The sequence below is a fragment of the Dendropsophus ebraccatus genome, chromosome 7 (assembly GCF_027789765.1).
Source record: "Dendropsophus ebraccatus isolate aDenEbr1 chromosome 7, aDenEbr1.pat, whole genome shotgun sequence".
Classification (NCBI taxonomy): Eukaryota; Metazoa; Chordata; class Amphibia; order Anura; family Hylidae; genus Dendropsophus; species Dendropsophus ebraccatus.
The window spans coordinates 14,108,880-14,121,939 of record NC_091460.1 but is presented as its reverse complement, the minus strand read 5'-3'; positions in this window follow the sequence as shown (position 1 = coordinate 14,121,939).

The window sequence follows — 13,060 nt, the reverse complement described above, 5'->3', positions numbered from 1 at the left end:
CCCGTCATGCTCACAGCGTGAGCCCTCTCTGCAGCCCGCAGTCCCCGGTTGCTATATATGTAGCCAGGGACCGCGGGTATTAGCCTCTGCGGCCGGCTAATTAACTATTCAAATGCAGCTGTCAAAGCTGACAGCTGTATCTGAATAGTATCTGTGCCCCTCTCCCTTGTGTCCCGTGTGGGATCTCCCCCCCGCGATGCGATCGTGGAGGGGAGATCCATTGTAATGTGCCAGCCGGGGCTCAGTGTCGGAATGACGCTGATCCCGGCTTGGCAATCCATGTAGATGGTCTGCAGCAGACCATTATAATAGAGCACCGATCTGATGAATCATTGCTCTATCATATACACAGCATTGATCTCAATGGGAGATTAGTGCTGTGTATATAGAAGTCCCCCAGGGGGATCAGTGCTGTGTATACACAAGTCCCCCTGGGGGATCAGTGCTGTGTATATAGAAGTCCCCTAGGGAATCAGTGCTGTGTATATAGGAGTCCCCCAGGGGGATCAGTGCTGTGTATATAGGAGTCCCCCAGGGGGATCAGTGCTGTGTATATAGGAGTCCCTCTGGGGGATCAGTGCTGTGTACATATTCTTTCCTCTTTCGCTGATGGGAATTTATGGCCTTTTTTGATGTATTTTTGATTGACCAGGTTTAAATTTCCATTTTTTTGGAAGTTGGATGGCCCATTCAGCTCGACTGTCAAATGACATTAATTGTACTTGACATTGACATGGGTGTAAAAATTGGGGGCTTTCAGATTTTCCAAGCTCATCAGTCAGTGCTAGGCCCCTCAGGGTTGAAGAGAGTCCAAGTGCTCTGCTGCCACGTCTGGATGTCCCTTAGGGTTGAAGGGACACGTCAGCTCCTGCTCCAGAAGCAAGCTCAATTTGCGAATCTTAACAAATTTGACCCAAAATTCATGAATAGAAATGAGCGAACCACGAGCTTGCTCGAGTTCATCCAAACCCGAGCGTTCGACATTTGCTTAGCAGGGGGGCTGCTGAAGTTGGATAAAGCCCTAAGGCTATGTGGAGAACATGGATACAGTTATTGGCTGTATCCATGTTTTCCAGACAACCTTAGAGCTTTATGCAACTTCAGCAGCCCCCGCTAATCGAATGCCGAACGATCGGGTTCGGATGAACTCGAGCATGCTTGAGGTTCGCTCATCTCTATTCACGAAACTTACGAAACAAATTTCCAGCTGCTTTGTTCATCTCTAGTGAGGATGATTCTCAGAAATCAGCCTAGAACCACATGGTAGGAACTGGCCAATGACCTGAAGAAAGCTGCAAACAGTCTTAAAGATTACCATTAATAACACACTTCGGTCCCAATGCTCACACCAGCACATTCCAGGCCTGTCTGAAGTTTACCAATGACAATCTGGATGATCCAAAGCAGTCATGGGAGAAGGTAAGCCAAGTGCAACCCCAAGCACACAGTTCCAAACATGAAGCATTGGGATGCAAACATCATACTTTGGGTGTGGAAACATATTTTGGCGTGAAAACATCATAGTTGGAGCCAGGGCCGCCATCAGGATTTTCGGGGCCCCATACAGCCAAATTGTCTGGGCCCCCCCCCCCCCCCACTAACGAAAACTATGGAACGTATCTTTGACTCAGGGCTGGCCTTTGGGGGGTGCGACCTGTGTGGTTGGCACAGGGCACATCACTCCCGGCTAGCTGGGGTGGGGATGTACCGGCAAACAAACAGCACACTTAACATACAAATTGAAATTAGATGTGCTGTCTGCCGCTGCTTTGCAACTAGAACCCCCATCATGCCTGGTCAGCCGCTGCTGATATATATATATATATGGATGTAGTATACACATATATATATGCTGGATATAGTATACACATACCATACAGCCTGGATATAATATACAGATACCATACAGCATCACCCCTCCAGACTCCATGTCCACAGAAATCAACACACACACACATCCTCTTTAATATGACCCACGGATAGAACGCCGCCATCACGGTGAAGCCGATGCCGTGGTAAGTTTTTAGAACTGCAGCCCGGTTCCCGTGTACGGCGCCGTTCTATCCACGGGTACCGTGCTAGGTCTGAAGCACTGGAGGCGGGCCGGCTTGCCCCAGTGGGCGGAATCCCCCGCCTCCCTATGACGCGGCTCCATTGATTATAATGGAGCCCCGTCATAGAGGGGAGGGAATTCCCTCCCACTGGGGCAAGCCGGCCGCCTCCTGTGCTTCAGACGCATTGTTGCATTGGTCAAGCACAGCAGAGCCGAGTTGTCGGTTACATTGGTCAAGCACAGCAGAGCCGAGTTGTCGGTTACATTGGTCAGGCACAGCAGAGCTGAGTTGTCGGTTACATTGGTCAGGCACAGCAGAGTTGTCAGTTACATTGGTCAGGCACAGCAGATCTGAGTTGTCGGTTACATTGGTCAGGCACAGCAGAGTTGTCAGTTACATTGGTCAGGCACAGCAGAGCCGAGTTGTCGGTTACATTGGTCAGGCACAGCAGAGTTGTCAGTTACATTGGTCAGGCTCAGCAGAGCCGAGTTGTCGGTTACATTGGTCAGGCACAGCAGAGTTGTCATTTACATTGGTCAGGCACAGCAGAGTTGTCAGTTACATTGGTCAGGCACAGCAGAGCCGAGTTGTCGGTTACATTGGTCAGGCTCAGCAGAGCCGAGTTGTCGGTTACATTGGTCAGGCACAGCTGAGTTGTCGGTTACATTGGTCAGGCACAGCAGAGCCGAGTTGTCGGTTACATTGGTCAGGCACAGCAGAGTTGTCATTTACATTGGTCAGGCACAGCAGAGTTGTCAGTTACATTGGTCAGGCACAGCAGAGCCGAGTTGTCGGTTACATTGGTCAGGCACAGCAGAGCCGAGTTGTCATTTACATTGGTCAGGCACAGCTGAGTTGTCGGTTACATTGGTCAGGCACAGCAGAGCCGAGTTGTCATTTACATTGGTCAGGCACAGCAGAGCCGAGTTGTCGGTTACATTGGTCAGGCACAGCAGAGTTGTCAGTTACATTGGTCAGGCACAGCAGAGCCGAGTTGTCATTTACATTGGTCAGGCACAGCTGAGTTGTCGGTTACATTGGTCAGGCACAGCAGAGTTGTCGGTTACATTGGTCAGGCACAGCAGAGCTGAGTTGCCGGTTACATTGGTCAGGCACAGCAGAGTTGTCGGTTACATTGGTCAGGCACAGCAGAGTTGTCAGTTACATTGGTCAGGCACAGCAGAGCCGAGTTGTCGGTTACATTGGTCAGGCACAGCAGAGTTGTCGGTTACATTGGTCAGGCACAGCAGAGCCGAGTTGTCGGTTACATTGGTCAGGCTCAGCAGAGCCGAGTTGTCGGTTACATTGGTCAGGCTCAGCAGAGCCGAGTTGTCGGTTACATTGGTCAGGCTCAGCAGAGCCGAGTTGTCGGTTACATTGGTCAGGCACAGCAGAGCCGAGTTGTCGGTTACATTGGTCAGGCACAGCAGAGCCGAGTTGTCAGTACGGTAGGGACTGGTTCAGCAGTAGCAGATTTATATACTATACCAGGATGGGGGCACACACACTCTCTCTCTCTCTCTCTCTCTCTGACACACTCACACTCACTCACTCACTCACTCACTCACACTCACTCTCTCACACACACACTTACTCTATGCAGGGAAGCTCCAGGACCCATTCAGTCTTCAGTGCTCCTCACACAGCGGCTCCTCCCCTCCCCCTCATGTTCCGACCTTGCAGCAGAGACGACGGCAGCCAGAGAAGTTTGTGAGATGGAAGGAGGGAGGGAGGAGAGAGGAGAGGGGGAGGGAGGGAGGAGAGGGGGAGGGAGGGAGGAGAGGGGGAGGGAGGGAGGAGAGGGGGAGGAGAGGGGGAGGGAGGGAGGAGAGAGGAGAGGGAGGGGGAGGGAGGGAGGAGAGGGGGAGGCAGGAGGGAGGAGAGAGGAGAGGGGGAGAGAGGAGAGGGGGAGGCAGGAGAGAGGAGAGAGGAGAGGGGGAGGGAGGGAGGAGAGGGGGAGGAGAGGGGGAGGGAGGGAGGAGAGAGGAGAGGGGGGAGGGAGGGAGGAGAGAGGAGAGGGAGGGGGAGGGAGGGAAGGGAGGGGGAGGGAGGGAGGAGAGGGGGAGGCAGGAGGGAGGAGAGAGGAGAGGGGGAGAGAGGGAGGAGAGGGGGAGGGAGGGAGGAGAGTGGCGAGGGGGAGAGAGGGAGGAGAGGGGGAGGCAGGAGAGAGGAGAGGGGGAGAGAGGAGAGGGGGAGGCAGGAGAGAGGAGAGGGGGCCCGCTGCATCTACCTGTCATCTGGGAGAGCACACAGGCTGGAAGTCACCAGCTCCACACGAGCCTGGGAGCTGCTGAGGAGGGGGCCGGTCCATTGTGGAGGGTGGGGGGGATTCTGCAGCCCGGTCCACAGACAGTGCAGGGGGGAGGAGGGCCTAATGATTTTAGTTAAGTAGAAGGGGCCCCTTACATCTGCGGGAGCTCTCCCCTCTCCCTGCACTGTCTGTATACCAGGTTTCTCATAAAAGTGAAGTGTGTGGGAGACCCGGGCCCCCCCCATAGGCCGGGCCCCATACACGTGTACTGCCAGTAATGCCCTGTTGGCGGCCCTGGTTGGAGCGCTTTACTGCAAAGGGGACAGGGTGACTGCACAGAACTGAAGGATGGATGGATGGATGGGGCCATGTATTGTGAGATTTGGCCAACAACCTCCTGCCCTCAGTAATAGCACTGAAGATGGGTCATGGCTGGGTCTTCCACCATGACAATGATCCGAAACACACAGTCAGGGCAACTAAGGAGCATCTCCTAAGAAGCATTTTAAGGTCCTGGAGTGGCCTAGTGTAGTGTCCCAGTAGTGCCACTAAGTCCTGTATTCCACCTGTCTAAAGGTAACTCTTTGAAGTGTCACACTCTAGGATGATGGGTGCCTTTCTGCACCATAACCACTTGGTATCTCCCTTTCCCCTTTCTGTTAGCACAGCTGAACATAGAAAAAGGATTACCTTGTGTATATTACTGTTTTCTGTTCACCAATCACCAGCTTGGGTGCCTCACACTCTATCTCCTATGACATTCTTACACCTCACCTTCTACCACTTTCCCTGCAAATAAGAGGGTAGTCCTGATCAACCCTATTTAGAAAAGTTAGTTCCTGGTGGCAGGGTCTTCTTTAGTGGGTGGTGAAGCATATAATATGCACTGCTAAAGCCAAAGGTGGGATAACTGTCACCTAGGTTCAACCTTTCCTACGCCAGGGATCAGACCTAGTCAGGATAATCCAAAGCCAGGATGGATCCACAATGGAACAAATAGCACCAGCTGAGAAAGTTCCAAGTTTCAAGAAAGTTGCTACTGTGCTCATTGCTACTCATCGCACCTGCACCCACACGCACTGTGTTACCTTTTGCAAAGCTTAGTGCTTGTATACTCAGGGATGGGCATCACCAGTCCTGGCCACCGTGACAAGTGCCCATTTACCCCCCTTATGACCGAGCCCATTGATGCACAGATGTCCGGGTCAAATTAGTGCAACGTTCCTCCCTGCCTTCTAAGAGCCATAGCGCTTTTAATTTTTCCACCTACAGGGCTGTTAGGGGTGTAATTTTTTGCCCCATGATCTCTAGTTTTTATCGTTATCATATTGGTGTAAGAGAAAAATTTTGATCGCTTTTGATTACTCTTTTTCTTATATATATATTTTTTCCGTTTATGCCGTTCACCGTGCGGGAACAATAAAGTTATATTTTAATAGATCGGACATTTCCGCACGCTGCGTAATGCAAGATATGTAATATGTTTATTTATTTTAGATATTTCTATTTTTAGAATGGGCAAGGGGGTATTTTAACCTTTTATAGGGAGGGTTTTTTTTAAAAATACTTTTAAAAACTTTTTTTTTAATTACACTTAAAAAAACAAACACTTATTTTACTGTAAAACATGCAATCAATAGATTGCATAGCTTAGCATAGATCAGTGTTATCTGTGCATAGAGCCTACCTGAGAGCGGACTCTATGCACAGAACGCTGATCCAACAGGGCGGAGGTAAGTGAATTACCCCCACCCACCAGTATAAGCGATCGGGACCGCCAACAAGTGCTTAACCTGTTACTGACTTCCTTAAAGAGGACCTGTCACCCCCCGTGTCGGGGTGACAGGCTCCCGACCCCCAGCTAGATCCCCTTATACTTACCTTATGTCGCCGAGTCCCGCTGCCGGAGCCGGTCCGGGACGGAGATATCCCGGTCAGAAGCCGGCGCGTGCTGTGAATATAGGTCCGGCATTCATAGAGAATGAATGGAGCCGGACTCATCTTTGCAGCGCGCACGGCTCCATTCATTCTCTATGGACGCCGGACCTATCTCCACAGAGCGGCTTCTGACTGGGATATCTCCGTCCCAGGACCAGTTCCGGCAGTGGGACTCGGCGACATGAGGTAAGTATAGGGGGATCTAGCTGGGGGTCGGGAGCCTGTCACCCCGGCACAGGGGGTGACAGGTCTCCTTTAAAGGCCACGATCGCTGTGCATCGCAGTGTTTAAGGGGATAATGACAGGCAGCTGCGGGATCGCAGATGCCTGTCATTATCCTCAGCTCCCAGTACACCGATGTGTGTGGGCCGCTCTCACTGCAGCAGTCCCGCACACATCAGACCCCTCTGAAAGTCAGGAACGTATATATGTATTGCTAACGTTAAGGGGTTAAAACACCAACTAGCCCACTGCTAACAACACCTAGCAACCCTAGGTTACAGCACTAGCCAGTGTCCACACCTGAACCCAATAGAAAATCTTTGAAGGAGTGTTGTCCACTGACAGCCCCAAAACCTGAAAGATCTGGAGAAGATGTGTATGGAGGAGGGGGACACAATCCCTGCGGCGGTGTCTACAAACCTGGTTAAGGACTAGAGGGAACGTCCGACCTCTGTAACTGCAAACAAAAGTTCCTGGACCAAACATTGAGTTCTGTTTTTCCATTGTATCAAATTGTTATTTAACCCCTTCAAGATTAAGCCTATTTGGGCCTTAAAGAGTAACTGTCATGTTTTTTTTTATTGCAGAAATCAGTAGTATAAGCGATTTTAAGAAACTCTGTAATAGGTTTCATCAGCCAAAAAAGCCTCCTTCTGTCCTCAAGAAGCAATCTCCCTGCCTCCCCCCCTGACTTCTTATCTGTGCATTATCAGGCAAATCCGTCTTCATTACAGAGAAGCCAGTGAAGACGGGCTCTGCTCTCTCCATTGTAAGCCTATGAAGGGGGGAGGGGCTGAGGGAGATGAGGGAGCAGGAAGAGGTGACATGAAGGTCAGCTGTTTGTAGACTCTCTGGGCACCTAAAATTCAGGGGTCAGAAAGGTTAGTGCTTATCTATGAACTTACTGAGAGAAGATTGCCGGGTGTTGTGCTGTGCAGGACTGCTCCGTGCTCAGTCACTCCTAACAGCCCCTCCCCTCTCCATAGCCACATAATGGACAGAGAAATCCTGCTTCTTTTGCAGTGAGGGTGGGGGCTGGGAGATTGCTTTTTTAGTCCAGAAGGAAACTCTTTTAGTACATAAAACCTATTACAGTTTCTTAAAATCGCTTGAACTGTTGATATTTAATGTTTTCAAAAAAATGACCCTGAAATGACAGTTACGCTTTAATGACCAGGCTCATTTTTCAAAATCTGACCTATCTCACTTTATGCGCTTATAGCTCAGTGATGCTTTAACGTATGCTAGCGATTCTGAGATTATTTCGTCACATATGGCACTTTATATTAGTGACAAAATTTGGTCACTACTTTGTGTGTTTTTTGTGAAAAGCATCAAAATATCAGGAAAAATTAAAAAAATTAGCATTTTATGAACTTTGAAATTTTCTGCTTCTAAAAAAAGAAAGTCGTATCACATAAATTAGTTACTAAGTCACATTACCGATATGTCCTCTTTATTCTGGCTTCATTTCATAAACATATTTTACTTTTTTAGGGTGTTATGGGGCTTAGAAATTTATCAGCAAATTACCACATTTTCGTGAAAGTTTCCAAAACTGATTTTTTTAGGGACCAGTTCTTTTTTTAAGTTGATTTAGGAGGCTTGTATACTGGAAACCCCCATATGTGACCCCATTTTGGAAACTACACACCTTAAAGAATTAATCTTGGGGTATAATAAGCATTTTAACCCTACAGGGGCTGGAGCAAAGTATTCACCATTAGGCCATAAAAAATGGAAAATTAAAATTGTCCAATAATATATACGTTTAGATTAAAGTTTCTCATTTTAAAAAGGAACATGAGAGAAAAAGCACCCCAAAATTTGTAACGCAGGTTCTCATGAGTACAACGGTACCCCATATGTGGGCTTAAACCACTGTTTGGGCACACAGCGGGGCTCAGAAGGGAAGAAGCGCCAATTAGCTTTTCCAATGCAGATTTTGCTGAAGAAGTTTCTGAGCACCAAGTGCGTTTGCAGCGCCCCTGTAGTGTTAGCAGAATAGAACCCCCCCAAAAGTCACCCCATTTTGGAAAGTACACCCCTCAAAGAATTAATCTTGGGGTAGGATGAGCATTTTGACCCCACAGGTATTAGAGGAAAGTATTCAAAATTAGACAGTAAAAATTTAAAACTCGAATTTTTCCAATAATATGTTCGTTTAGTTTGAAATTTCTCAATTTCACGAGGAACAAGAGAAAACAATTAGCCCAAAATTTATAAAGCAGGTTCTCCTGAGTACAATGGTACCCCATATGTGGGCATAAACCACTGTATGGACACACAGCGGCGCCCAGAAGGAAGGGAGCGCCAATTAGCTTTTTCAATGCAGATTTTGCTGTAGAAGTTTCTGAGCGCCAGGTGCGTTTGCAGTGCCCCTGTAGTGCCAGCGGAGTAAAATCCCACCATAAGTCACCCCATTTTGGAAAGTGCACCCCTCAGAGAATTCATCTTGGGGTAAGATGAGCATTTTGACCCCACAGGTATTAGAGGAAAGTATTCAAAATTAGACAGTAAAAATGAAAAACTCGAATTTTTCCAATAATATGTTCGTTTAGTTTGAAATTTCTCAATTTCACAAGAAACAAGAAAAAAAAAGTACCACAAAATCTGTAACGCAGGTTCTCCTGAGTAGAACGGTACCCCATATGTGGGCGTAAACCACTGTATGGGCACACAGCAGGGCTCAGAAGGAAGGGAGTGCCAATTAGCCTTTTCAATGCAGAGTTTGCTGAAGAAGTTTCTGAGCGCCAGGTGCGTTTGCAGAGCCCCTGTAGTGCCAGCGGAGTAAAATCTCCCCATAAGTCACGCCATTTTGGAAAGTGCACCCCTCAGAGAAATCATCTTGGGGTGTGGTGACCATTTTGACCCCACAGGTATTAGAGGAAATTATTCAAAAGTAGATAGTAAAAATAAAAAACGCGAATTTTTCCAATAATATATTCCTCAATTTATTGAGGAACAGGAGAGAAAGTTCACCCCAAAATCTGTAACGCAGGTTCTCCTGAGTACAATGGTACCCCATATGTGGGCATAAACCACTGTATGGGCACCCAGGAGGGCTCAGAAGGGAAGGAGCGCCAATTAGCATTTTCAGTGCAGATTTTTCTGAAGAAGTTTCTGAGAGCCAGGTGCGTTTGCAGAGACCCTGTAGTGCCAGCGGAGTGAACCCCCTCCCCATTTGACACCCCATTTTGGAAAGTGCACCCCTCAAATAATTAATCTTGGTGTGTGGTGAGCATTTTGACCCAACAGGTATTGGAGAAAAGTATTCAAAAATGGCCAGTAAAAATGAAAAACTAGAATTTTTCCAATAATATGTTCATTTAGTTTGAAATTTCTAAATTTCACAAGGAACAGGAGAAAAAATGTACCCCAAAATCTGTAACGCAGTTTCTCCTGAGTACAACGGTACCCCATATGTGGGCATAAACCACTGTATGGGCACACAGTAGGGCCCAGAAGGGAAGGAGCGCCAATTTGCTGGAGCAAAACCGCAGCTAGTAACAGTTATTAGAATAGCACAGTTACTAAAATACAATAAAGAAAATGAGATTACAGGTAATCTGGAGGTGGTTACGGGCAACCTGGGGTGGATACGGACAAGCTAGGGTGGTTATGGTGAACATGGGGTGGTTACGGGTAATCTGGGGTGCATGCGGACAATCTGGAGTGGTTACAGACAACCTGGGGTGGTTACAGACAATCTGGGGTGGTTACGGGTAATCTGGGGTGGATATGGTCAACATGGGGTGGTTACAGGCAACCTGGGGTGGTTACAGGCAACCTGCTGTGGTTACGGTAAACATGAGGTGGTTACGGGCAACGTGGGGAGGTTACGGGCAACGTGGAGTGGTTACGGGTAATCTGGGGTGGATACGGACAACCTGGGGTGGTTACGGGCAACGTGGGGTGCATACGGACAATCTGCTGTGGTTACAGACAACCTGGGGTGGTTATAGACAATCTGGGGTGGATATGGTCAACTTGGGGTGGTTACAGGCAACCTGGGGTGGTTACAGGCAACCTGGGGTGGTTGCAAGCAACCTGGGGTGGATACGGACAACCTGCTGTGGTTACAGGCAACCTGACGTGGATACGGACAACCTGCTGTGGTTACACACAACCTGCTGTGGTTACAGGCAACGTGGGGAGGTTACAGGCAACGTGGGGTGGTTACGGACAATCTGGGGTGGTTACGGACAATCTTGGGTGGTTACGGACAATCTGAAGTGCTCATAGGTAATCTGAGGTGGGTACCTGTAATCTGGTGTGGTTACGGGCAATCTGGAGGGGGTTATTGGCAATTTGGGTTGGTTAGAGGCAAGGTGCGGTGGTCAGAGGCAACCTGCGGTGGTTACGGGCAACCTGGGGGGGTTATAGACAATCTGGCATTGTTACGGATAAACTGCTTATAGGTAATCTGGGGTGGGTACATGTAATTTGGGGTGATTACGGACAATCTGGAGGGGGTCACGGGCAACGTGCGATGGTTACGGGCAACGTGCGGTGGTTACGTGTAATCTGGGGGGTTACATGCAATCTGTCGTGATTACGGACAACCTGGGGGGGTTACGGGTAATCTGGGGGGGTTAGGGGTAATTTGTGAGTAAACTGCATTTATTACTATAATAAAAAGTGTGTGTTTTATTTTTTTGTGTGTTTGTCACTTTTTGTACTTTATACATTCATTTTCACTCTATTACTATGATTACTGTGATATTTTCTATCACAGTAATCATAGTTCAGTGACAGAGACCAAATTGGTCTCTGTCACTTTAAATTTTCAGAGTTGGCTGGTTGTGAAGCGCATGCGCACTTCATAACCAGCCTGGACACCGAAGAGGAAGGAGCTCCAGGATCAGGTAATGTATAAGGGGAAGGAGGGGTGACTGGGGGACGGGGGGTGACTGGGGGGCGACTTGGGGGACGGAGACTAACACTTTTTATCCCCTGTCACCAATCATTCATGGTGACAGGGGATAAAAAGTGCATCCCTGCACTGGGAACAGGCGATTGGTGGTATATACTATATACCGCCGATCGCTTGTTCCGGGACCCCACAGGGGGTCCCCGATCACTGCCCCATGCTCTCCTCTACCTCCGGTGGCGGAGAGAATGGGGTTTTAATTCATTTTTACATTTCCATCGCTGTGAACAGATATACTCTGTTCACAGCGATGGTGGCGGCCATCTTGGATCTGATGGCCGCCGGGGGAGGGGGGTTAGTGACTGACCCCCCAGATTTGCCGGTACGTCCATATGCGGCAAAGGGTTAATGTAATAAAATTGTAAAAAAAAAAATATTAATAAATCATACAACGTGATGATCTGGAATGTTCTTTAGATTCTGTCTCTCACAGGTGAAGTGTACCTAACATAAGTATTACACATCTCTCTCATCTTTGTAGGTAAGAAAATTTGGAAAATTGTCAAAATCCTTATTTTCCCTGCTGTTCTTACCATATGTGCTGGAACAAGAAACCTAAAAGGTTTCTCTAGCAGATGCTGAAAAATAAGAGCAAAAATAAAAGGGAAAAGTTACTGTTTCAAATTCTAGCTTGTATGGACATCTGTGTATATACACGCACACATTGAAAAAAAAAAAATAAATAAATAAAAAATTATATATATATATATATATATATATATATATATATATATATATATATATTGCATAATATAGGAGGCACCAGTAAAAAGTTTTGCATTTGTAAAGGGCGTTATCTACCGTAAGTCTGGTACTGACCAGGAGACTGCATTTGTATATAGGATACCGATAGACCCTTCCTCTAGTCTGTAACCATAGGTCCCCTATTACTTTCATCATATTTAGGTATTTTAGTCAGTTACTTTTTGCCATCCTGTAAAGGTTCTCGTGTTTTCCTTCAGGTCCCAGTATCCCGCTGCTCAGAGCCATGCTTACCCGGAAGTAGGAAAATGGCGAGACCAACAATCCATATCTGCTGCTATGACTGCGTCCCGTGTTCAGAAGGAGAGATATCCAATAAGACCGGTAGTAGTATTGTCTTACCAGCAGGGGGGTAGCTAGCTTTCAATGGGGGGGATTCCCCTTTATCTGTCAAACTAAGGAAAGCTCCTCCTAGCATCTCATACTGCATGATCTGAATATAATACTGCAACACACTGGCCGCTGCAATGCAGGGTACCTAAGAGTTAAATCCCCCTGCCCGTCTTAGGAAGACAGCTATGCAATGTACTTAAGAGTTAATCCTCTCCCTTCCATGCCCACTACAATGCCGGGGACTAGAGATGAGCGAAAGAGACGGAAATTCATTTCGCGAGGTTCGCAAATTTTGAGAATCAAATCTTAACTAATTTAATTAGAACAGACCAAACTATAGTAGCTACAATACTAAGACTATTACAGAATTTGCTAAAGCATGTTGTTGTAAAAGTGTAAAAAAATTGGAAAATCACTATTTAAAAAAATGTTACTCAGCCAGTAAATCATCCATCCAACTTCCACCATTCCTCTCCTCTCTGTCCCTATATCACTCTGTTAGTCTCTCCCTGCTCTGCTCTAACTGCCTGCTGCCATCCTGCTCTCTCTTCCACACACAGCCGTTGG